The sequence below is a fragment of the Erigeron canadensis genome, chromosome 2 (genome assembly GCF_010389155.1).
Source record: "Erigeron canadensis isolate Cc75 chromosome 2, C_canadensis_v1, whole genome shotgun sequence".
NCBI lineage: Eukaryota > Viridiplantae > Streptophyta > Magnoliopsida > Asterales > Asteraceae > Erigeron > Erigeron canadensis.
In genome coordinates, this window is record NC_057762.1 from 37,785,251 (window position 1) to 37,813,165 (window position 27,915).

The 27,915-nt window shown below is 38.9% G+C and overlaps 1 pseudogene; it reads left to right on the plus strand.

The window, feature by feature from the left end:
• Positions 1-26,973, plus strand: part of LOC122588205 — a 30,913-nt pseudogene extending 3,940 nt beyond the window's left edge.
• The last annotated feature ends 942 nt before the right edge of the window (positions 26,974-27,915 follow it).

Here is a 27,915-nt window from a genome sequence, read left to right on the forward strand (position 1 = left end):
ACATGGCAGATTGCAAGGTTGTAGATCTGATGTTATCTTGTTCTTTATCTTCTATAATTGACGTGTGTAGAATGGTGTCGGATTTAAAACTTGAGGTGTTTATTTTGAATAAGTCAGTTATTAACTTAACTAGTCAAAACAACATGTTTAAAAAGGAAAATGACTATTTGTTTGCCAAAAATTCCGGTTTGGTAAAACAAGAAAGTCTTTATCAAGATAAGATTCGTGCATCTGATAAGGATATTCTTGCATTAAAAGAAAAACTAAAGGAGTCAGTTCTGATGGAAAAAGTGGGAAATGAATAATATGCTCAACTAACTGAAGACTTTTCTAAAAAGGAGAAAGAATTAGTTGACGCAAAGTTGGAGATAGTTAAGCTTAATACAAGACTAGATCAAATTAGGGGATCCGATTTAATACGATCAATGCTGTGAGTCCCTCGATAGCTACAGATCGCTCTCGAGATCGTCTATGATTATGTCGTGAGTGTGGAATCCTCACGAGATAACTAGTTTGATTAGTAAACGGATATATCGCTAATTATCAAGTAAATAATCAGCCGTATGATGCTATATTTGTTTCAATAAGCTATAGAACGAACTTAGGTGTCTGGAGTACGTGTCTGTCGAATGTCATCCTTATTTTAGGGTATTCATTCATATATATATGTTTCAGGTCGAACTGGGCTTGCTGGGACTTGTTCTTACGAACTTAGCTGCCCAGCCCATGTAACGAAGTTAATCTTCGTTTGCCTCTAACGAAGATAAACCTTATCTTCGTTAGATATAAGACTTAGTTATATTCCTAAGTGTTTCATATTAAGGAATCCTAACACATATTATGTTTGTACTTGTATATCACACAACAAATATCATACATAACACACATATATATATAACACCAAAACATGTAATCGATCATTACCAAAACATAAAGTCCATAATCTATCAATTACATATATAGATACGACATAAATTAACATAATGTCTCAATCTAAACGACATATCAAATCTAAGTTGCTGTTGTCACATCAACGTGCATCAACAAATGCAGATGCTGTTGAAACACGTCGGATCATTCAAATCGTGACCAATTCGACTATGAAAGTGCGGAATCCATTCATAATCGACTTTGAGGTTTCTGTATAATTAATGGACATATAAACACGAATTACATGAAGAATAAAAGATAAGAATAGATGCATAACTCGAGAATATCATTAATCATATGGATATTACACCAAATCAGTATACATCTGACCGGCACGGGGTATAGATCTCTACCCCGTGCGAGATGAATAGTTTTTGTCTAGACCTAAACCATTAACTCGAAATTGTAACCTAATTCTAGTATATATAGGCTGCTTCACGGGCTGGGCTTCTATCTTGTTCATGGGCTTCGACTTCCTTCACACGAACCAGATGCCTCGTGCTGATGTCATCATTACCTTATGATGACATCATCACGACCTTGAAGACATCCTTTCTTCTTCATAATCAACCCATAGAATTGCATTGCGATGGACAACAATAGATGCTCATAAATTGCATCTAAAGATGCAAAAACCTGTACCACGGGATTCAAAAGATAAAAGTGGTTTGGGTATGAGTTATAATGAAGTTAGAGGTCCGTTCAATGATAATTATACAGAGTCTTCAACACAGCTTACTGAAAAGATTGACAGTGGTGAAATAGATTCAATAGTTTCAGAAAAACAAAATGTTGATCCAAAGACCCCTAAAAGCTCTAGAAGCTCAGTTGATAAAATTAAAGAGCTTAACAAGAAACATAAGATTGAAAGTTCATTTGTTAAACCAGTGGATCCTAAGAATGGAGTTTATGATGCTAGTACTTCTAAAGGATCTAGTCAAGTAAAGTCAACTTGTCCTGTTGATAAGAACATTAAATGTTTTACAATGAAAGGATGTGATATTGTTTTTACATCCAATGAAATTGATTTTGAAAAGATAGATCATGACAAGATTGATAAAGTATGGAATAAGGATGAATCTACGTCTAGTGGAGTCCCCTTAACCCCATATAAGACTCATAAGAATTCTCAAAAGAAGGTACATTTTTCGGGTAAAAATGAGTCAACTGGTTTATCTAAAGAAGAGTCAGCCACAATTGAACTTAAAGAATGTTTAGGCATGACTTTAGCTGAGTTTGATGTTAAAGCTAAGAAAGCAAGAGCTAAAAAATCCTGTTTCTATTGTTATGAAGTGGGACATGTTTATAGTTGCTGTCCAAATAGGAAACGGAGATGTCCTGACAAGGGTATGTCTTCTGGAGGATCTAGTGACTCAGATATTGTTGCTCATAATAATAGATCTAAGACTCCAAAACGACAGGGACCTTCACAGAATACTACTTCTAGTAGTGTAAGTCCGAGTCGTTCTCGTACACCTCAAAGGAGTAATTCACCTAGGAAGATGACTCAACAAAATCGATCCCCTCCTGTTAGAATCAATAGTTCGTCTAAATTCTATGATCGATTAGGGAGTCAACCTAGATTTGGTACTCACTCACCAAGGAATTCACCTCCTAAGACTCGTTTCACTTCACCTAAGAAACAGTCTGTGACACCATCTTCATCCAAGGCTCCATTACAGAGCGATGGATATTGGACCGAATTGATCATTAGAGATGAATTCGGCAAACCTAAACCTCAAAAGGTTTGGGTTCCCTTCAGAAACTAACCATCTTATCGTCTAATGTGCAGGGAGAACCAAGGAAGCCTATCAGTCTTTGGTATGTTGACAGTGGATGCTCTCGGCACATGACAGGGGACAAGAACGTTTTGTCCAATTATGAAGATGTAAATGGTTCGTATGTTAGTTTCGCTGGTCCCAAGGGCGGCAACATCTCAGGCCAAGGTGATGTTGTCAATGGGAAGATTACGCTGGAAAAAGTCAATTATGTGGAACAGTTATCACATAATTTATTAAGTGTTTCTCAGATTTGTGACAAGGGTAACACTGTCTATTTTAATGAGAAAGAAGCACTTATATTGAAACCAGGATATGTTATTCCTGAAGACTGGATCCTGCTGAAAGCTCCTAGGAAGAGAGACATCTATGGCCTTGTGTTAGGTGTTGATAATCCAGGGGAGTCTGTTTGCTTGTTATCAAAAGCAAATGAATCTGAATCGTTACTATGACATAGAAGAATGGGACATATCAATTTCCAAAAGATGAATGACATTGTCAAACATGGTTTGGTTGAAGGAGTTCCCATAAAACGGTTTGGAATGGAAGAAAAATGTGTACCTTGTCTGAAAGGTAAACAGCAAAAGTCTGCACATAAACCGAAACAAGAAAATTCTATTGCCAATCCTTTCGAGTTACTTCACATGGATTTATTTGGTCCAGTGAATGTAAGAAGTATCGGTGGAATGTATTACTGTTTGGTGGTTACTGATGATTACTCGAGATTCTCATGGGTATTCTTTCTTAAATCGAAAGATGAAATTCTGCAGATTTTGATAAATTTCTTTGTCGAAACTGAAAACATTTATGGAGTTCGTGTTAAGAGAATCAGGAGTAACAACGGAACTGAATTCAAGAATAATGTGATGGATGTCTTTTGTTTGTCATAGGGAATCCAACATCAATACAGTTCTCCGTATGAACCACAACAGAATGGAGTTGCTGAAAGGAAGAATAGGACTCTAATCGAGACAGCCAGATCTATGCTTGCAGATTCAGGGCTTCCTACTATGTTTTGGGCGGAAGCGGTGAATACAGCTTGTCATATTTTAAATAGGGCTACTGTAATTAAGCGTCATAATAAGACATGTTATGAGCTTCTACATAAGAAGAAACCAAATTTACAGAATGTTGAACCATTTGGTGTACCGTGTACTTTCTTGAAGTATCTACCTCAGTCAAAGTTTGATTCAAAGGTTGAAGAGGGATTTCTCATGGGTTATAAACCAGGAACATCAATTCGACGGGTTTACAACAAACAAACCGGCAAAGTTGATTTGGGAACAAATGTCAAGATTGTCAGTCATAAGCCCGCTATACATTCTGGAAGTGGCAAAAATTTCGATTACGATAGTGTGTTTAGTTCACTACATGGTCCTGATTCTTATTCAGATCCCGAGACAATTGATGATGTGATTATTTTAAGAGATCACATGGATAATACTCCTATATCTCCGCCTACTCGAAATGTTGATACTACTCCAACCAACGTTTAGTCTACTACTGATATTGATGAAAGTGGTAAGGACAAGGATAAGACACCTGATTCAGACAATAATGAACCCGCAAACACTACACCAGTTACTCCATCGAAGGTTACACTGCCTGATGATGATCCTATTTCTGAAGAATCGGAAGATGATTTCAGCTCACCTGAGTTTCAGATTAGAACAAATTTAGGAGAAAGTCTGAATGTTGATTCGATTCTTCAATATCGAATTAATAAGGATCATCTAGTTGAGAATATTCTTGGAAAAGCTACAGAACCTGTTCGAACTAGAAATCAGTTGAATAAGGATCTGACTAGTTTGTTTTGTGAAGTGAAAGACACTGGATTGATAACTGAGTGTTTATATTCTGGTTTCATTTCACAAGTAGAACCTAAGAATGTTAAGGCAGCACTTCAAGATCCATGTTGGGTTGAAGCTATGCAAGAAGAATTAGCTCAATTTGAAAAACTTGGAGTTTGGAAGTTAGTAGATGTGCCTAGAGGTAAAGAACCGATTGGAACTTGTTGGGTATATAAATGCAAACGAGATGACAAAGGGATCGTTACTAGAAATAAAGCACGTTTGGTTGTTCAGGGGTTTGCACAACGAGAAGGATTTGACTATAACGAAACTTTTGCACCAGTTGCTAGGATTGAAGCTATAAGGTTATTTTTAGCTTTTGCAAGTTTCAAAGGTATAAAAGTGTATCAGTTGGACGTTAAGAGTGCCTTCTTGTACGGTGAAGTTAAAGAAGAAGTGTATGTTTACCAACCACTGGGGTTTGAGGATCCGAATTATCCAAGAAGAGCATATCGTTTGGATAAGGCTCTTTATGGATTGCATGAAGCACCCAGAGTGTGGTATGAAAAGTTGTCGACACATTTGTTGACAAATGGATTTACTAGAGGATCGATAGACAGCACATTGTTTATCAAGTGGAAGAAGCGAGATTATCTGATTGTACAAGTTTACATGGATGATATCATTTTTGGTTCATCTAATATAAAGATGTGCAAAGAGTTTGAAATGAGCATGAAAAATGTATTTGAAATGAGTGCTATGGGGGAATTACAATTTTTCCTCGGACTACAAGTAGATCAAAGGAAAGATGGATTCTTTATTCACCAGTCTAAGTATGTCGATGACATCTTGGAGAGGTTTCAAATGTTAGAGTCCAAGACATATGGTACTCCTATTCAACAAAATCATGGATTAGGAGTTCTTGATCCGAAAGATGAACTTGTGAATGCAACTTATTATCGTGCTATTATTGGCTCATTGATGTATCTGAGTGCTTCGCGTCCAGATATTATGTTTGCTGTTTGTCTTTGCGCTAGATTTCAAGCTAGTCCGAAAGAGTCACATTTGACTTTAGCAAAGCGTATTCTACGTTATCTTAAGGGAAACCAAGGGCTTGGTCTATGGTATCCAATGGGAGGAACGCTTGATTTTGTTGCATATACTGATTCGGATTTTGGCGGTTGTAACAATGACAGAAAATCTACGACTGGAGGTTGTCAGTTGTTAGGAGGAAGATTAGTATCGTGGCAATGCAAGAAGCAGACATGTGTTGCTCAGTCTTCATGAGGCAGAGTATATGGCTGCTGGTAGCTGTTGTTCCCAGGTATTGTGGATTCAGCAACAACTTCGTGACTACGGTATGGATTTTCTTGATACTCCTATTCGAATAGACAATAAGTCAGCTATAGACATTACAAATAACCCTGTCATGCATAAGGTCACCAAGCATATTGATATTAGACATCATTTCTTGCGTGATTGTGCCCAAAAGAAGTTAATTCATTTGGAAAAGGTTATAACCGACTATAATTTAGCTGATTTGTATACCAAAGCATTTGATAAGACTCGATTTGAGAAGTTAATTCTTCTAAATGGGATGAAGAATGCTGATTCATATTAAATCTCTCAAAGAACTAATTTTGTAAGTTTGTGTCTGTAAATAGCTAGAGTCATAAAAATACAAAAAGAGTTCTTAGTGTCATAAAAAAACTAAAAAAATGTGAAAAATGAGAAAATGACAAAAATATGGGAGAGACTTAAGTTAATGCTGTCAGATGATTAGAAGTGAGGATACTTAGCTTTTAAGTCTGCTTAATAGTAATATAACTGCTTAGTTCAGTGATTACAATTTGGGATATATTGGTAGACACAAAGTAGCAAGGTTTCCTTAATCTGAACTTAAATTATACAATGTTCTTGTGGGAAACATATTCAGATATATGGCTAAGAATGCTTGCTTTATTACTATAAGATTTGTTCAATGTATAGGCAAAAACTTCTACCAATCATGAGCATGAAAGTTAAATGTGATATTGTTTATGCAAATGAAATGAGTGTTAATTAAGGGGCTAATGTGGTCTTTGAGATTCAGACAAGTATGTCCTCGGGGTGTCTTTGTGTACCTAGCCTACCTAAAGCTTACAACTTGGGATAGGTTGTCAGAAAGTTTGCTACATGGGTCTCATAGAAAATCACGGGTTCCTTATAAACAATGAAATGCAAAAGCAAATAAGTTAAATCACAAAGTAATTGACATCTGTTATCTAAAAAGTGTCTCATGATTTGTTAAGGATGTTTTTGAATATATATTGAATTTTTGTTATCTTAGTGCTTGTATCGATTACGGAAGTGTATCTGAATGTGGGTCACATAAGTTCGCAAACTATTCAGTGGCATATTAGGCAACTCGGGTTACATGGTGACTATCCTTGGCCAAGGTATGTCGAAAGTGTCATAACTCAAAGGAAACTGGAAGTACCGAGTGTTTAAGAGGACAAATATACCGGTAATCGTGGTTGAATCACTGTTCATAATTAATAATAAGATAATTATTTCTCACTTGCAGACTTATGTAAATGCTAATCTGATCTAATCTGCAGAAACTTAGAATTCTTGTAAACAAATAAAGTAGCTTAGTTTATTTTTAATTTTATTTTGTTTCTTTTTATTTTTATTCTTGTAATAAGTGTCAGTTTGTGTGTCAAACTAGTTCTTATTGCACGAGAGATTTGCTAAGCATTAAAAGTTATAATTCTTAGTGAATTATATAAGTCTTGTTGCTTACGGTATAAATGTTTAAAAGATGGATTTTCTAATTAATACATAAGTTGTTTAATTTAGAAAATGAAATGTTTTGAAAATTGAAAAGTCAAAATATTTTTTAATATGTTTCAAGTAAATTTTTGAAATTTCAATTGTTTGTGGTTGATAAGTATGCTTGACAAAGATTGGACTTGCCTTAGATCTTGTAATGATTGGTAGGTTAAGATTTTTGTTGTTTTGCATATTTATGATATTTTTATTGTTGTTTTTGATGCATTGATGCATTGATGAAGTTTATTAAGTGTGCAGGTTACAGATAATAAACTCATTTTAAATGTAGTTGGCATCAAAAAATTTCAGATTGTGATTGAAGGCAAAATTGTTTTCGCTTGCTTATTGGAATTGCATTGCGACGGACAATAAAAGTTGCTCGGAAATTACAAGAACTGTGTTACAAGAATGGATTGTCTTGTATTTAACCTAAGACTTAGAGTGATAGGTTACCATTGTATTATCAAGATCACAACTTAAGATGTAATGTGATAGGTTGTTGATATGATATTTTGCTGTATTGTAATGCAAACTTACATTGAAATGATTTGCATTGTTGAGTTAAACATCAATGAAGAAATGATCGATTTTATGTCAAGATAATAATGTAAGATTTATTTGATACATTATTGTGATGACAAGTTAGTACGGATGATTTACGATAGCATATTCGAGTAGATACAGGTTTTTAGTAACGAGTATCTACAGGTTTATGTTTCTGGAATTTCTGGAATTTTTCCTTGTTTACATTTCTGGAAAATTCGTGAAATTTGGCTAAGGAATGAAGCTTATGTGGTTTAAAATCTGAAAATTCGAAATCACCTCGTGCTGACGTCATCACGAAGCCCACGAACTGCGTGTTCAGCCCGGCCCATGTGGATTCGAATATATATATATGGGTTATTACTATTCATTAATTACCAATTACTCGAAATTAACCCTAAGTAAATCACACGAACTTCGTCTCCTTCGTACTACTATTCATTCGCACTTCTTTCGATCGATTTCATCCTTTTTCTTGATTATTATCCAGATTTGTTGGTAATTTCATAATCTAGGACAGTGAACTGATGTTTTAACTCCAAAACTTATACGATTTAAGTCGTTATAATGCCCCGATTTTCGATTTTTACCTCGCATGAACAGTAACTCGGACGAACCACGAATTAGATCTTTGATTTTTGATGATTTGGACTTAAAATTAGATTAATTGACGTTTAAACATGTTAAATCTAACAGAATTTTAAGTAAACAATTTGTTTGTCCACGATTGCACAACTTATGTTTAATTTAAAATACAAGAAAGAAAGTAAGCAAGAAAGTAAACAAGAACAATGTAAAGTTCAATTGCAATACATCAATGCAAGGATAATCATATGTATCATTGATTAAACGATGAATACATGGTTGATATTACACTTGACTTACAAGAATACAAAAGAACAAAGATAATTGCTTAGTCTAGAAAGATAAGAAAAACTAAAGCAATTACACACTTTTAGACGGCCAGACGCCCTTAGAACAATGAGGCTGTGTTGCTTTATATAGGGGAAGACATGAGTCAACACAGCCTACTTTGATTGTGACTTGATGGTAGTTGTCGACTTCAGTTGGCTCATAGTACTCGAATCATGTGCCTATTGTCTTCTATACCAAATCGGGTAAGAGAGAGAGAGAGAACCCTTGCTTTGGTCCCAACATGTTAGTTAACCACCATGTGACCACCATGTGACCTTTTTGTCTTTATGTAGTTTGAATATCTCCCGCCAAGACAAACTTAGGTCAGTATGCATCTTGCTGAAGACGTCTTTTTAGTTGCTGGTGAATTGTTAGAGACTTGTTGTCGACGTATGTCAGCCAGCAAGTCTTTGTCAGCGAATCCCAGACTTAACAATCTCCCCCTATTAGCTGAGGAGACTTGCTGGATGAGAATTTTGAGAAAACATAGAAGTAATTGGAAGAAAAGAGAGGCTCTTTATTTCATGAACTAAAGTTACATCATTTACAATTTACATATTAAAAGTGCTGGAGGACGCCATAGCAGCTTCAATTTCAAACGCTTCTTCTTGCTTTGCTATCCTTAGTACTGGATCATTCAACCTGTGGGGCTTCATCAGTTCTTCTTCAATCCTGCTGACTACTGGTCTGGCACGATCCATCTTTGCAAATCTTTTCCTTAGCCCAACCAGAAATCCAGTAGAAGCCCTCTCCATCTCTTCAAGGCAAAAAAATAGTTGATCATTTGCGAAATTGTTGAAGAAGATGCCAGCAGGTTGTTCCAGTACCCTCCCTTCTTCAAAATGAGCCCTGGGAGGAAGCCTTAGGTTCAAACCAGCGTCAGTGGGAATTGGAGGAAGGTCAGCAGGCAGAGGTCTGTTGGAATGCTTTCTTTTTGGAGCCCTTCTGCCTGCTGTCTGAGACACAGCTGCTGGAGTGCCAAATATAGTTCTTAGAAGGGGAAGATCTTCCTTGGACTTAGTCTCATACTCCAGAATCCTTTCGAAAAATTTCTTGAGCATGTTTTGAAGGTGATCATAGCTAGCAGCCTTCTTGTCTTTGATCAACATATATACTTCAAACCATTCAGACACCCCAAGATTCTTTAGCTTTACATTCACAAGTTTTACTGGAGTGGGAAGACCCTCCCTTCTGAACTTCAAATTAGTTTGTGTACCCATGGCAGCTTTTCTCACCTCCACAGCAATAATCTTTTCAGGCCTTTTTCTTTCCTCCATAATTCCCAACCACCTGGCTTTCTCCCCTTCAAACCTTTCCTTCTTCTCCTTAATCATCTGCTCAACATGTGCTTGTTTTTGTCTATACATCGCTTCAGGCCCACCAGTAAGTAGTAACATTCTTTGCTCACCATCCATCTCATCTTTTTCAGCGAGGGCCATACTGGCAATGAGCTCTAAACTTTTCTTTTCATTTTCTAAGTTCAGTTTTCTTCTATCAAGCTCCTCTAGTGCCTCTTGTTGAGTTTTTCCCTCAGCAGTTAGAGCGAGAATGTCAATCACTTGAAATTGATTGCCTGCTGGGGAGATGATGGAGAGATTGTCAGCTTTTAGATAATACTCTGGCCTTCTACTGGCTGGAACCCTCGTAGCTTCAGCCCCCATTCTTTCTAACAGTTGTTGCCTGGCAGCTTCCTGACCTGCTGCAGTAATGTGAGGGCTGAGCACCTCTTCAGTAGCTGTATCCTCTTGGGGAGCATCGATCACCACTAACTGTCGCTCCCCCTCAATATTTGTCTCCCCCTCAGCATCAGCAGGGGGAACGACATTGCTTTCCACGTCTTGTACAGCCACTATTGCCCTTTCATTATTGATAGTTTCGGTGGCTGTACAAGTGTTGTCATCTTCATCTATGATCTTGTCAGCAGTCTCTTCAATGAAATCATTTGCAGCCTTCTTAACTGCTTAAGAGACAAGATCATAGAGAGTAGCATCAAGTTTCTCCCCCTTGGAGGTAGTATCATTGATAACTACCTCCACCACTGCTGCTGGGGCATCCTTTTTGTTCAGAAGCTGGGTCAGCAGGTTCTTAATCTCAGTAACCTCTGTTTCCAACTTTTGCTGGCACTTACGATCTTCCTCAGTGAATGAAGCTTGAGGAGGGGGAAGACTGGCCACACGAGTATCCAAGGCATGAATAGCCTTGGCATTGTCTTCCACTTTGGTGATAAGTGGAGAGACAAGATCAGCGAGTTCTTTAACTTCAGCAGCTGCTGAGGAGCTACTGATGGATGCCTTCATAGCCATAACTTTTGTGGCGTTTATTGATTTGCACAGCGATCGACTTGTCCCCAGAATGATCTGCTGATCCTTTTTGATAGAAGAGAGAGATGTGCGCACTAGGGAGATGGATTTTTCTTTGATGCTTTTGATGCTGGCACTGTTTTCCTGCTGCCTGACATACCAGCTTTTGAGTGTTCGAACCAAGGCGTCATCTTCAGTATCTTTTATTTCAATGGCTAGATGAGAAGCCTTGGATATATCATTCAAAGTTTCTTCAATTCTGGCAAGCCTTTCAGAAGAGTGAGTATTGTAGGCGATGCCTAGATCTTTGGCAGTCAGTGGAATATTGGCAGATTTGCTAGCAGGTTGGCTTTCAAACATGCTTGGGAAGGAAGAAGGCATGCTGAAGGAAGGCATCCTTAGTGCATTTATATCAAGTGCCCTCACTGCTGGTGTGGATTCACCAGCAGGTGCATCAACCAAAACCTCAGTGTTTGTCTCCACAAATGCTTCCGTTTGAACTTCCATTGAGGCTGCTGCATTAACATCAGCAGCAACCATTTCAGGAGAGACAACTGCATTATCATTTGGATCAGCAGCAGTGTCCTCATCATCATCCTCCTCTAGGTCACTGGCAATTTGTTCATCAACATGGGTGGAGGAGTCCAGCTGGAATTCATCAATGGTGAATTCTTCCAGTTCAAATTCACTTCCCTCAACATCAACCATTTCATCATCCAGCTCATCAGATCCAGCACCTTCTACTTCACACATTTCACCCTCATTCATATGATCAGTTGGTCCTTCAGGGTTTTCATTGATGATAGTTTCTTCATGTGGTTCAGCAACAACACCACCTTCAACAACATTTTCTCCTTCAATCACATCAGCACCTTCACTTGCACCAACAATAGAGTAATTTAATGGGGTATGGGAACCGGGTGCCTCAGAGTCAGTGTGTTGTTGTACCAACTCATCATCGGCCGTAGAATTTGCTGACTCTAGCAACACTTGTGATCTGGCTGCTGTCAACGACTCAGAGGGTTGAGAAGAGGGAGGAATTATAGGGGTGTTAGACTCAACTCTAGTGGGTTGGGTTGACCCAATATTGACACCAACCTCGCCTACAGAAGTTTGAGGTGGCTGATTACTGTTTCCCATATTCTCGTCAGCAGTCTGTTGGAAGACTGTTGATGGGTTGGCTGGGTTTCTAATGTCCTTGGGCCGTGAGGACTTCTTAACCTTAGTGGTTGGGCCCTTTGATACTCGCTGCTATTGTGTTGGGACAGCAGCAGGAGGTGAGATGGAAGAGAGTTTTTGTAATTTCTTTTTGGTTTTCTTGGGAGCTTTGGAGGCTGCTGGGGGGATTACCAGCACACCAGCTCCAGCAGGGTTAGGTGCATACTGCTCAGGATAGACAGAAAGTAGTACCTGAAGCATAGCAGGAGTGAGTTCAGCATATTTTGCTTCAAATAATTCAGGATCGCATGCTGGAGTCTTATAGACAGTGTTGGCGATCCTTGGAGAGTTGATGTAATTTGCTCCAGCGAGAATGTATTCATTTCCCAACTCACTTTTGAAGACAAGTGAGAGGAATCGAGAGAAAGGCACTGAACTTAACCTATTTTTAATGGAGACTTTGCCTTTAAGATCTTCAAAAATTACTGCTACAAAGTCTAAGAAACGTCCATGTGCCAGTGCGTAAATGATCTGCATCTGGCCAGCAGTGGCTTGATCGAAAGAGCCACTGTTTCCACCCAGACATTGTATGACATGGGTGAACAGCAACCTCCATACCCCTGGTAAGAACTTCTTTTGAGGATTGCTGTGTACAGCTTGCACTGGCTCCACATTTGTACCATATCCAATGGACGCCAGCCAATCCTTCCATACTTGGTTTGGAACTGTACCAACGAATGGACGTTCTTCAGATTGTTGAGGAAGGCGAAGAGCCCTCCTTAGTGAGTTAACAGTGATGTCAATACTGTACTTTCTCTTCAGTACCGTGCTAGTAACAGTATCATTCACCTTATCATATGTACAAGTCCACTAATATTCACGTAAGAGATGAAGAGGCATCTCACCAGGGTCTCTGTACAGAGCCTTTCTGACATCACACCCCATGATGAAATCCATCATAGAGTAGTACCCTTCTACATCCATTTGGGAGTAAATCGAGGTAACCGTTTGGGATACTTATATAATATAATATTGACAAAAATACGTAGTGGAATACACTCAGATATCTAGAGGTATCCACTGAAGGGTTGTATAATTTTAAAGAGATGGTTACCAAGTTTTAATCAGCACCTTAACAATTTTTGGCAAATTGTCAGCCATCAACGGATTTTAGATGTCTTTACCACCAACCGTTTGCTGCTGGACTAGATAGGGACTTTCAGCACCCTATTACTTTTGTTATGCTTTTTCCCAAAGCATCAGGGATCAACGGATTTTAGACGTCTTTACCAGCAGCCGTTTGCTGCTGGACTAGATGGAAACTTTGGCTTTCCATTGCCTTTATTTGCTTTTCCCAAAGCAACAGGGATCAGCAAGTAAAAGGAAGAGCTCGCTGATAACTTTGACTTAAGAAGTCGCTGCTCATCTTCATAAAAGGAATATGGGCAGCAAAACATGAGTGATCATGTTGAACTTGTAAAATCACCATTTAACATACCCAACCTGCTGACGAGATCCTTGAATTGCTTTTCATCTAGAGGTTTAGTGAAGATGTCAGCAAGTTGGTCATCAGTGGGGATGAAGTAGATTTCAACATCCCCTTTCATGACATGGTCACGAATGAAGTGATACCTAATGTCAATATGTTTAGTTTTGGAATGCTGAACAGGATTATGTGTGATAGCAATAGCACTTGTGTTATCACACATGATGGGGATCTTTGAAAAATTTAAGTCATAGTCAGCAAGTTGGTTTTTCATCCAAAGGACTTGTGCACAACAACTTGCTGCAGACACATACTCTGCTTCAGCAGTGGAGATGGAAACTGTATGCTGCTTCTTACTAGACCAACTAGTCAGCCTTCCCCCCAACAGTTGACCTCCACCACTGGTACTTTTCCTATCTAACATGCAACCAGCATAGTCAGAGTCAGAGTATGCAACTAAGTCAAAGGAAGAATCCTTGGGATACCAGAGACCTAAAGAGGAGGTCCCTTTGAGATATTTGAAGATACGTTTGACAGCGAGAAGATGAGACTCCCTTGGGGATGCTTGGTATCTTGCACACAAGCAAGTAGCAAACATAATGTCGGGACGACTAGCTGTGAGATACATTAGAGAGCCAATCATTCCACGATATAATGTGGAATTTACATGCTTACCATCAGGGTCAGCATGGAGATTGTTAGGAGGAGACATAGGAGTTGACTTAGTAGTGATATTAGTCATATCAAATTTGGCAAGCATGTCTCGAATATATTTTTCTTGGTTTATAAAGATGCCATCAGTGAGCTGGCGAATTTGTAAGCCAAGGAAGAAGGTTAGCTCACCCATCATGCTCATTTCAAAATGAGAAGACATTAGTGAGCTAAATTTGTTGCAAAGTTTCTTACTGGAGGATCCAAATATGATGTCATCGACATATATTTGTACATAGAGAACATGAACACCCTTTCTATAGATAAAAAGGGTGGAGTCTATAGATCCTCGCTGAAATTCATGAGAAAGAAGAAATTCAGAGAGAGTGTCATACCAAGCTCTGGGAGCTTGTTTAAGACCATACAATGCTTTGTAAAGACGATAGACGTGGTTTGGCTTGGTTAGATCTTCAAAACCAGGTGGCTGCTTCACAAAAACTTCTTCTTCGAGTTTTGCATTTAAGAAGGCACTCTTGACATCCATTTGATATATAGTGAAGTTTCGATAAGCAGCATGTGCCAGGAATAAGCGTATTGCTTCAAGTCTAGCCACTGGTGCAAAGGTTTCGTCATAGTCGACTCCTTCTTCTTGAAGGTACCCTTGAGCAACTAACTAGCCTTGTTGCGAGTAACAACACCATCTTCATCCATTTATTCCTATAAACCCACTTAGTTCCAATGGGTTCTTTGCCAGGAGGAAGAGGAACTAAGAACCAAACATGTTGTCTTTAGAATTGAGTTAGTTCTTCTTGCATGGCAGCAACCCAAGATGGGTCAACCATGGCTTCTCCAATATTCTTAGGAGTTATCATCGATAAGAAATTAACATATAGACATGTGTTTCTAGTCGCTGATCTAGTCACAATGCCCTGCTGAGGGTCACCAATAATCTGGTGAGCAGGATGACTAGAAGTCCATTTAAGTGATGGAACACTTGATGAACCTAGAGGGGCAGCGGAAGATATTTGCATGGGATCAGCAGGAGAAGAATAAGAGGAGAAATCAATGGTAATTGAAGGATCAAGAGAAGCTTGATCAGTGGAGCAATTTGGCTGATATAAGGTTTCAATCATGGGGTTCTCAGCAGACACCATGTCTTTAGTGTGAGCTGAAGCATCATGAAACTCTTCATCAGCAGAGTCATTAACTTGCGCATCATCAACCAGTGATCTAGGTTTGGCTGATGCTGCATGGATTGACCTTAAGATAGGCTCAACTGGCTCAATCGTATAGATATGAGCAGCAACTTGCTCCAGCTCAGGATCTGCTTCACTATCTTTAGTGAGTTGCTGATCAAGAAGAGGCGAGCAAGAAGCATCCACAAACGAGTCAGCATTTTCCATAGGAGGGTTACTAAACCCATTGAAGATTTCTTCAGTGGAAGATGGCTGGATATTTTTAAGAGCTGAAGAGCTCTCATCAAAAGTGACATGAATTGATTCATCCACTTTTTGAAGACGAGTATTGAATACTCTAAAAGCTTTGCTTATAGAAGAGTATCCAACAAAGTAACCATCATCAGCTTTAGGATCAAATTTCCCTAAATGATCCTTATTATTAGGGATGAAGACAGGACATCCAAATACATAAAAGTATTTGATTTGAGGTTTCTTTCCTCTCAAAACTTCATATGCAGTTTTGTCATGTCTTTTGACAATGAGGCATCTATTTTGGGTGTGACAAGCAGTGTTGACTGCTTCAGCCCAAAACCTATTTGAAAGAGAGGACTCACTGAGCATAGTGCGTGCTGCCTCTATAAGAGTTCTATTTCTCCTTTCAGCAACACCATTTTGCTCAGGAGTTCTAGTGGAAGAGAAGTTTTGTGAGATCCCTTGATCAGCACAAAAGGTTTCAAGAGTGTGGTTTCTAAACTCAGTGCCATGATCACTTCTGAGTTCTTTGACCCTTATGTTGAGATTTTCCATTTTCTTAATGAATTTGATGATTTCATCAGCAGCATCACTCTTAGAATTTAGGAAGATTGTCCAAGTATATCGTGAATATTCATCCACAATTACCAAAGTGTATTTGCTACCCTTTAGACTTTGGACGTTCACTGGACCAAAAAGGTCCATGTGTAGAAGGTGAAAGCAACCCTTAACAGAGTTGGCTTGTTTAGTTTTAAAAGTTGCTCTATGGCATTTACCTTTTTCACAAGCACCACATAGTCTATCTTTTTCAAAAGAGAGAGGAGGAAGGCCACGAACAAGGTTCTTTTTGGCCAGTGAGTTTATGGTTTTGAAGTTCACATGCGACATTCGCTTGTGCCATAACCAATTTAACTCAGATGCTGACTTAGCAAAGAAACAAGTCTCACTATCAGTTTTAATAGGAGTGAAGTCTACAAGATATACATCTCTTTTTCTTGGAGCAACCAAGACGACTTCCTTGTTGATGTTTACAACAGTGCCTTGATGCTTATCAAGGATTACTTTGTAGTCAGCATCACATAGTTGACTTATGCTGATGAGATTATGCTTTAGTCCATTTACATAAGCAACTTTTGAGAATTTTATAAGGCCATTAGAAAGAAGACCATATCCTTCAGTCTGGCCAGTGGAGTTATCACCAAACACCACTGTAGGACCAGGTGCCTCAGTATAGTCATCCAGCAGGGATTTCGAGCCTGTCATGTGTTTTGAACAACCGCTGTCCAAATACCACACTCCTTTACCTAGCGAGCCCTGCATGGATGAAGAGAGGGTAAGGATCATTTTATTCATCCAAACCTATGTCAGCAGGATTCTCTGGAGGAATTTCAGTGGAGGAAGTTGGCTCTACAGAGAGAGCCTCTACCAGAGTATGATGATTTCCTACTGAGAAAGGGATAGGATTTTCTTCATTGGGGGGCCAGATGCTGGTTTCATTGCTATGAAGGTAAGCAAAGCTGCTCACAATTTCAGGAGCACTGAATTCAACCAGCATTGTGGGTTGCCCCCAAGCATTAGAAACAACCCTTTGAGAATGGGGAATTTCAATGCGCTGACCAGCAATGTAGTCAGCAATACTTGAATTAGTGACAGAGGAAGAGTCACTGATAACAGGTTCAGTAGAGAAGTTCTCACTGATCCTGTTAGAAGAGGAAGATGTTTCAGCAGCTGTAGGGAATTTAGGTTCACATACAACTATTGGAGCATCTTTAGGACAGAATAGAACACATTCAGAAGCAACATGTCCTCTACTGCTATAGAGATAGCATTTATTGTCAGAGGAATTGCCTTGACTTTGAATGAGAAAATCCCTCAGTTGAGATGAAAGATCATTCACTCTCTGAGTGAGTTCATTTATTTGAGGAGAAGAGGAAGCCATGCTCTTTTGCTTAGATTTGGACGTATTCCTTTGTCTAAGCTTAGGACGGGGCATTTGAGGAACTGGACCAAGTATGGAGTCACTATTATGATTTTGAGGAGGCAAATGTCCTCTGATCATGGTCCAAGCTTGCTTCCCAGTAGGCTGAGAAGAAGAAGAACCCTGCTGAGGCAGATTCTCACGAATAGGAGTAGTGGATCTGACTTGACGCTTTGGAGTGATCGACCTCATTTGTCTATGAGGTAGATACTCCTTGTTGGAAATAGATGATTGATAGTGCTGAGAGGACACACGTCCTCTTTGAGGAGTAATAGACCTTGTTTGCTGATGAGGCAAACATCCTTGCTGAGGAGTTATAGGCCTTACCTGCTGATGAGGGAAGTGTCCTCGCGGAGGAGTGTCCGATCTATTCAGAGAAGGCTGTTTTCCCTTTTTTGGAGTGACATGCCTTAGATTTGATTTTGATGGTAAGGAATGAGATACAACATCAGCATGTACACTCTTTGTGGGAGGTATTTGCTGGTGTCTTTCATCAGCGAACCTGACCCTTCTATTTACTTGTTCTATCATAGAATTTGTATGAGAAGGTTCAAGTTGAGAAGATTTAGCACCAGAAATTTGCTGGCTGACATGATGGTCCTGCTGAGGGATACCATAGTCATATGGAGCAGCAATGGTGCTTCTTTTGAAAGGTTCAGCACCTTTTGAAGATAGAGGCTGAGGAGCAATAGGTACATACCCATCGCTTGAGATATCTCCTTTGAAGGTTCTTGGAGGAGAATATTGAACTCTCCCTTCATGTGGCAACATGCCAACAATAGGGAGATGAGAGAACATGTTAAAAGTACTGGTAGAAGTACTAGTACTTTTAGCATTTTGAGAAGAGGGATCACTAGAAGGTGCTGAAGCTTAGGTGTCCATCTCAGCATGATAGTCATTTTGTCCTTTGGCAAAATACCACTTCTTCATTTCATCAAGTGAGATGGAAGACGAACAAGGTGGAGGAATGGATACTTCAGGCTTTACATCATCTTTAAAGGAGTCAGCAATGGAGGCAGCAGCATCAAAGTTGCCACCAATTACTGCTTGTACTTGAGCAGGAACTTGTTCGCTCAAGCATTGATGATGGAATTTAGAAGCCTTTGACCAGGAGGTCACAATCTTCTTTAGATTAGAAACTTCAGCCTTGAGAGATTCATTCTCAAGTTGAAGTTTTTGAGTCATCAACTCATGAGATTGAAGTTCAACATGGACATTCTTCAATTTCATAAGTTTTTCAGATTTTTCACTCAACTCTACTCCAGTAGAGTTAAGTTTGGATTGAAGTTCAGCACGTAGACTTTCTACGAACTGAAGATCACAAGACAAAGACTCAATGATTTTGGTCTTGTCTTGACTTGAAGGAGAAAGAAGAGAGTGTACCTTTTTAACAGTGACGTTCACCCACTGACTTGAGGAGACTTGATCCTTGGTCAGAGCATCACTGTCAGCAAGTGCCATAAGGCACATAGCATCAACATAATCGTCATCATCAGAATCATCTGAGTCAGCCCAATCATGTTCCTCAGCAATCAATCCTTTTGCTGGGACTTTATCCTCTGTTTCAGCAACCTTGGCCTTCAGCTGATAATATTTGTTCCTATAATCATCAGTAGATTTGGGAGGATTAGTTTTGAAGGTAGCAGGATTGGGCAAGGAGACTCCACACCTCCAGCATTCTTCCTGTGATTTATCAACAGGAGGTTTGAGGGGAGTAATCGTTTTTCGATTATTCCACCTTTTAGAGTATTTTCTTCCAGCGACCAGGGCAAAGCCCATGAAGTCATTAAACATTTCTTGTTTTTTCTTCATCATCCATCTCATTAATGAGAGTCTGAATTGATGCTGGAAGATTTGAGGTACTGGCACCATCATAAAGATCGATGGGCTCAGTAGAGACAAGAGCAACTGGATCAGAAATAGGATGAGAAGAGATGCTGATAGAAGAAGAGGAAGAGCCAGCATGCCTTTTGGCATCAGCAGAAGCTCGAATATTTTGAGCCAATGCTCTTTCTTCAAATTGAAGAGTACCAAAAAGTTCTTCAAGATCAAAGTCTTGGATTTTCTTAGTCGTACGGAGAGTTTGTCTTAAGTTTTGCCATTTAAGTGGAAGAGAATCAATGAATTTGTGACATACCTCAAAGTAATCATGGGTAATGCCAACATTTGTCATATCATTGAGCAATCCTTTAAAGCGAGTGTAGGTGCTCTCAAGACTTTCATCGGGAAGAGAGAAGAAATTTTCATAGGCTCTTTTTAAATCAATTTTCTTGATTTTAATGAGGTCAGCAGAGCCTTCATATGTGCTGACAAGTCTATCCCATACTTCCTTTGAAGAGGGATACTTGATGACCAGTTTCATGATTTCAGTAGGAAGAGTCACTATAATCATGTTTTTAAGTCTGGCATCAAGATTTACCAGCTTTCTTTCTTCATCAGTCCATTGGACCTCTGGTTTAACCAGGTCAGTGACTATTTCAGGAGCTTCAGGTGTAGCTCCTGGAGTCCTTTGGACGTACATCGGCACATATGGACCCTCATTTAATATTGTCAATAAATAGGGTTCCACACCAGCGATATGAAGAAGCATTCTCTCCTTCCAAGACCCAAAATCTTAGGAGGTGTTGACACGTAACCAAAGTCACGTGTGTTCACAAGGCTGGGAACAGAAGACATGGTTCTTGTTAAAAAGAAATTTAAGAGGAATTAAAGAACAGAAATTTTAAGTGTAAACAAAAGAAGGCAAACAGATCTTGTTCCAATGATTTAGGAACGGTAGCTTTGATACCACTTGTTTGTCCACGATTGCACAACTTATGTTTAATTTAAAATACAAGAAAGAAAGTAAGCAAGAAAGTAAACAAGAACAATGTAAAGTTCAATTGCAATACATCAATGCAAGGATAATCATATGTATCATTGATTAAACGATGAATACATGGTTGATATTATACTTGACTTACAAGAATACAAAAGAACAAAGATAATTGCTTAGTCCAGAAAGATAAGAAAAACTAAAGCAATTACACACTTTTAGACGGCCAGACGCCCTTAGAACAATGAGGCTGTGTTGCTTTATATAGGGGAAGACATGAGTCAACACAGCCTGCTTTGATTGTGACTTGATGGTGGTTGTCGACTTCCAGTTGGCTCATAATACTCGAATCATGTGCCTATTGTCTTCTATACCAAATCGGGTAAGAGAGAGAGAGAACCTTTACTTTGGTCCCAACATGTACATTTACCATTCAGGGCAAATTACAGTTAGTTAACCACCATGTGACCTTTTTGTCTTTATGTAGTTTGAATATTTCCCGCCAAGACAAACTTAGGTCAGTATGCATCTTGCTGAAGACGTCTTTTTAGTTGCTGGTGAATTGTTAGAGACTTGTTGTCGACGTATGTCAGCCAGCAAGTCTTCGTCAGCGAATCCCAGACTTAACACAATTGATAAATCAAGACAAATTGAAGTATTTATGTTTCGGTAACTATTCACACGAAGCACGAAGAACATTCACTTCGTGCTTACTTAATTCGAATTTAAATCAGTTTCTGGGCATGTAATCGAAGTACAACAAGTCCAAGTTGATGTTATGCATTGATTTTAACATCAAATGGAGATGTTTTTACTTCGTGTTCTGGGTTCATGCTTGGCTCGTCCTGACGTCACGACGAGGGAAATCCTCCTCGTGATGACGTCATCACGAAGCAGACGAGCCAAAACCCTAATTTTTATTTTTGTTTATTCTAACCTTTGTTTTTCTTGTCGTTTTTGTCTGTTTTTGTGCAGGTATGGCAGGACAAGGTATCAACGCTCGTGTGTTCGTCAAGGAGCACAATGCTGCACTCGATCTCAGCATTACGCAGACGGGGTGCACTTCAGAGTTTCACGGTGTCCTACAGTTTCTTGCACGTTCTCGTGTTCATTTTGCTGTGACAGAGAACCCTCCGTTGGTGATAAGTCTCATTAGGGAGTTTTGGAACTCAGCCCGTTCAGTGCAGATGGGTGCTCATACATACATTCGCACTACTGTTGGAGGACGTTCATTCTCTTTTTCGGCTGGGGACTTACGGACAATTTTACACTTGGGTGATGTCGCGATAGAGCAAGGTCCGACTGAGTTTTCTGAGGATTTCTGCGACAGTGCTCTACGTCGTATGGGGTATACTGGAGCTATTTCTCACCCATACTTCTGGAATCATCTTCGTGGCAAATGGAAGCTTCTTGCTTACTATTTGTTGAGGGCCATTAGTCATCGGAGTACATGCTATGACCAGATGAATATACAGAATGCTTCTCAGATGGTTGCCTTGGTGCTGAACAAGCCATATAGCTTCTCTCAGTACATTTTTGATAATTTGGAGAAGCAGTTGAGGTCATTTGGTACAGACAAGAAATTCTTTCTATTTCCAAGATTTGTGATGATCATAATTCGTCACTTTGCAGCTGATTTGCCATTTGACGGTCCTACGTTCAATTTAGGTCGTCTTACTTATAAGGCATTTGTTGAAAGTTTGAAGCACTTGTCGGGTGGAAATGTTCCGATACATGTTGATAATCCACCTCTGTTCGGACATTTGCTTAATCCTAACTATGTTGCACCCAGACAAGGTTGGGAAGATGAAGAACCCGTTGCTGCTGGTGGTGGTGGTGGTGATCAGGCTCAAGAAGATCCTCATGAAGAACGAGCTGATCAGTTTGAGGGACTAAATGATGTTCCTCTGTATGCTGGTGATCTAGAGCATGATTCTGATATGGATGCTCTCATGGAGGATATTGATGATCCTGCAAATCTTGTACTACCATCTACTGGAGTTTCTACTTCTACCTCTGCTCCAGTTGATGTTGATGTTGGTCCTTCTGAAGTCCCGGTTAATGTTGTTGAGGATTCAGAAGATGAAGAAGAGGAAGAAAGACTGCCGAAGCGCAGAAGAAGACATGAAAGATCTCAAGCTGAAGTTGATAGAGAGTTTGCTGCTTATTCTGAAGCCATGGAGAGGTCTCATGCACATACTGTTGGTGATACTCCATTGGTTGCTGCTTTAAGAGCTTCAGTTTCTGATGTTCCTGTTTCGGTGTCTACTACTTCTGCTTCTGGTGTTGCTATTGGGGAGGGAAGGTCGAGACCAAAGTTTATCATAAGAGGAATTGGTTCTCGCGCACAAGTTGTTACTGAGGCTACAACTGTTACGATTCCTGCTGCTCCGGAGTCTACAGTTCGTCAAGAGCCAGAGCCGACACTTGTTGCTCCTAGGCCTTCGTCTGCTCCTATTCAGGCGACAGTTCCTGTTTCTACTGTCATGGGACATCTGTTGGCTCCTCTGCAAAGACCACAGATGCCTCCCACAGGAACTTCTAGTGCTCGTATGCCTTCATTTGAAGCTACGATGCCACCTCAGGCCTCTACATCTGATGTTGCTTCTACGTCACGTTCAGTTGTTCCGGTTCAAGTGCAACTGAGTCGTTTATTTTCAGAGAAGAAGATGTTGGAGATGAGGGTTACAGCTTTGGAGAATCAGCTAAAGCTCCAAGCTGCTAAGCATCAGGAAGAGATGGACGTAATGACAGCTCTTGTTCATTCTCTTGGTTCTAGACTTGACCAATTCTTGGCTCAAGGGGAGATAAATATGGTTGTAAGGATGATGAGCTTGCTAAGAAGACAAGAGATGATGATCGTGAAGATCAAGATCGAGCTCAAGATCCAAATCAACGACAACCAACAGTTGGTGAGCCAGAGAATCAGGGTCAAAGTCAAGATGCTGCTGATGATGCTATGGATACAGAGACTGCAGATATTCAGGGGGAGTCGTCAAGACAAAGAGAGTCAGAGATTGATGGTACAGCTGGTGCTAGTACTTCTAGGACTCAAGATAAAAGAAAAGTTGTGATGACCGCTCCAGATCCAGATAACAATGATGATGGAGAAGATTCCAATTCAGGTAACTCTGATTCTAATTCTGATAGAATAGAAAAGGAGATAGTGAATGATCCTCATAATCATAAAGAAAAAGAAAATCTTAGCAAAGGAAAATCTACTCAGGATAGTGAGTCAACTAAGACTGATTCTACTACCAATGCCTCTACAGAGTCAAATTTGCACCCTTTAATTGTGCATAGACTAGAAAAGAGATTGGGATATGATCCACAAGCTCATATGAGAGCTAGAGCAGAGATTATGGATTATGATAATTATTATGATCCAGGATCACTTAGGGATCAAATGAAAGAACAGTCAGGGTTAACTCATACATCTTCAGAGTCAGAGTTAGATTCGGATTCAGATTTGGATTATGAAACTTAGTGCTAATGATTTTTGTTTTTGTTTTTGTAATAATTATAAGATAAATATTAATGTAATTGTTGCATTATATTTATGATATAATATTATTGTTGTAAGTTAAAATAGATAAAGATTATAAGATAAATATTAATGTAATTGTTGCATTATATTTATGATATAGTATTATTTATTTTAATTTCTTTTATGTATTTATACTATTTATTATATCTTGACTTATGATTTATGTTCTTTATCTTTGTATATGTAAATCGTTTGAATTGCAGATAAGCTTCAAAGGATAGGTGCATTGGACGATCTTGATGCTGAAGAAGATCTAGAAAGTATCGATGATGAAGATTTGGAAGAAGGAGAGTTCATTACTTCGGAAGCTGACAGAAGAAGGTTGCTTGAGACACCTTATGACTTTGATCATGTCTTTAATGAAGATGAAGTCATTCAAGTTGAACCAATAGCTGAAGTAGAACATCTCAATCTCAATCCAATCAGAGATAGTCCAGATGAACCTAAGAATGCTGCAAGGTTGAGATTTGCTGTATATACAAACATAGTTGATGAAGGACATGACAATATTTTTGATCTATACTGGAATATAGATGCTACACGAGCGGTTGACCTTGGAAGATTTAATATACCTCCGGTGCAGCAAGATCATGAGTTTATTGTTAATAGACTAGTTCCAGGTTATAGAGGACATACTGGTTTGATGATACGTGATGCGTATAAACCATCAATGTTTTGGGAATATGTCTCAGACAAGGATGCACCCAAATACTTCTCAGTGATACAAAGTTGGTTCTATAATCATAGAATCAAATTGTTTATTATCAAGAGAAAGGAGGGTTGCCAGTACATGTAAATAAGTCAAAGACACTTCCACTCTCTCAGTGATTCAGACATGATAGATTTGGGAAGACGCTGGTTCGTTAATCTTCAGAGCAATGGACTTGCAGATTTCTACTGGAATAGATTCAGAGATGAAAGAATTAAGTATTTCAGTGCTAGAGGTCTGAAGCCAGAAGAAAGGTTGATAAAGCCAACACCTTTGAAGAAGATTAAGAATCCAGATGGCACAGTTTGGTTTGTCCAAAAAAGAATTAAATGTGTTAAGAAGGTTCCCGCTATTAGATGGGATCAAGATATGCTGACGGAGATGACATTTTGGCAGATAGAAATCAAGTTAGGCGAAGCACAGATGTTTGTTGATGATTCACAAAAACAGATGTTGCTACGCATGTATGATCCAATGCAGGTCAACTTGTCAAGAGGTGATCAGAGAAGACTTTTGGATACACCTTGTTCAGCAGTGGAATATTGAAGAGTTGAAAAAAGGCGCTATCGCAACATTCTCGCACATTGTTTGCAAGAGAGAATTCATGCGAATAGCATAAGACTTTTGTTTAATGGATAGCTTTGAAGTTCAAGTTTTGAAGACTTTAAAGAGATCTAGTTGCAATCGTCAAGGGGGAGTCTGTAGATGCAGATTTGTTGTGACAATCGCAACATAGATTTGATTATCGTTTATGTTTTTAGGAACTTGTATGTAATCATTTAGATAAGAACTTATGTTGATATTTAATGATTACGTTTGAACTTCAATATTATATCTGTTTATGTTTTGTATTGTGTTTGTGTGTTATATATTGTTTTGCAGGTACAAGAACATAGAATCAAGGTTTATAAGTGTCGTAGAACACTTAAACGATGATTGGATGTTATGTACAAGCCAAACGAGGTCAAACAAAGAGTCAAAGGCACGTCCCTCGTGCTGACGTCATCAGCATGAAGGATTACCCTCGTGCTGTAGATTGGCTAATTGTTATTTCGGGCCTAATTACGCGATTAAGGCCGAAGCCCACACAACCCAATATCAACTAGTATAAATACAAGACCTAATCTACGGAATTAGGTTAATCCTGGTGAATGAGGGACGAATTCTTGAGAGTTATTCACGAATTTACGAGCTAAGGCCTTCGTGTGTTCTTCTACACGAACCACAAGCCTTAAGCATCTCCTTGGGTTAATTAATTACTTATTAATTAACAAAAGGCAATAGCAATCTAGTTATCTCAAGAGGATTCCGCACTCTTGACATAACGAATCACATCTTATTACGATCCACGCAACGATAGGGCACCTTACAATGCTCTCTCGTTTATGTGTCCCCGTGTTTATACCGTTGGCCCGCTGCAGTTAGTTCTTAGTCAAATACCAGAAGAAGAAAAACAAAAGAAAAGGTTAAATTTGAATGGATACAACTTGAGGAAAGAAGAACCAGAATGCATCCAATGGCTCGAATCCAAGGAACCAAACTCGGTAATTTATGTGAGTTATGGGAGTTTTACAGTAATGTCTTTGCAAGATCTTATAGAATTTGCTTGGGGACTTGCTGATAGCAATCATTATTTCCTTTGGATAATAAGATCAGATATGGTTGTGGGAGAGTCATCAGTTAACTTCCCTCCTGAACTTGAGGAGCTTATAAAAAAGAGAGGTTTTATAGCAAGCTGGTGTTCACAGGAAAAGGTCCTGAACCACCCTTCGGTTGGAGGGTTCTTGACTCATTGTGGTTGCGGTTCGACCATTGAGAGCTTGTCCGCTGGGGTACCAATGATAGGCTGGCCTTAGTTGTGGGAGCAGGTGACTAATTGTAGGTATATATGCAAGGAATGAGAGGTTGGACTGGAAATGGGCAAGGACGTGAAAAGGGAAGAAGTTAGTAAACTTGTACAAGAGTTGATGGGCGAAAATGGTCACCAAATGAGGATTAAAGCCATGGAGTGGATGGAAAAGGGTGTTACTGCAACTGCTCCCAACGGTTCATCGTCCTTGAACATAAACAGTCTTGTTGAAGAAATCAGAGTGTCATCACTTGTCAAGGAACTAAAAACAATGTTTTGAAAACCGGACCCGGGCACTCAACGAGTCTCATTATATTTTACCGGTCTTACAATAGTTTACCAGTCAGAAGAAACATTAACTACAAATCAAGCACAATCCTTATGAAGCCAAAGGCTTCTATCTAGGTTTTTTTTTATTGATTTTCTATCCATTTTAAACAAGTTTTAGGCAGTATATACTATATTATCTTTTCTTAGAATGTTGTTAAATACATATCTATATCTATATATATATATATCGTAAAGTCGTAAACTATCGGATCGAGTATTCAAAGAGCCGGCATTGCAGCAAATAGAGCCGACTCGGCATCAGCGGCTTCGTGCCGCACTGGAGTAATCCAATATGTGGTTATAATATTGTATTTTACATTTTTATTTGTATTGGAACCATTATGTGTGGTCATGGTAGCCGTGTGTATTAGACGTTAAATATAATATAAACTTAAAATTTAATCCTACTAACTAAATAATTTAAAAATCCTCATAATCATAAATGATGTCAAGTGGAAAGATGTGGAATCACATGCCACAATTTTATAATTTTAGGATAACGGAGTAGAATGATAAATCCTCCTAAAGATTAGTCTAAAAATCCTCCTAAAACTATAAGAAGGTGACATGTGTTAGCCACTATATCTCTTTCTTAAACTTATCCCTTGATTTTTTCACATATTATCATTTGATGGTTAGGACTTTGGAGGATTTTTAGGCTATTTAGTTAGGGGGACTAATCATCTCCCATGTCATTATAATAAAGGAATGGAAAATGATTGATCCTCTTACATTAGCCTAAAATTCCTCTTAAAATCTTATGAATGTGACAAGTGAATTCCACTTAATCTATTTCCTAATCTATCCTTGAATTTCCACATGTCATTATCCAATATATTAGAAGAATTTTTAGGCTAATGAATTAGGAGAATTAATCACTCCCCAGAAGGAA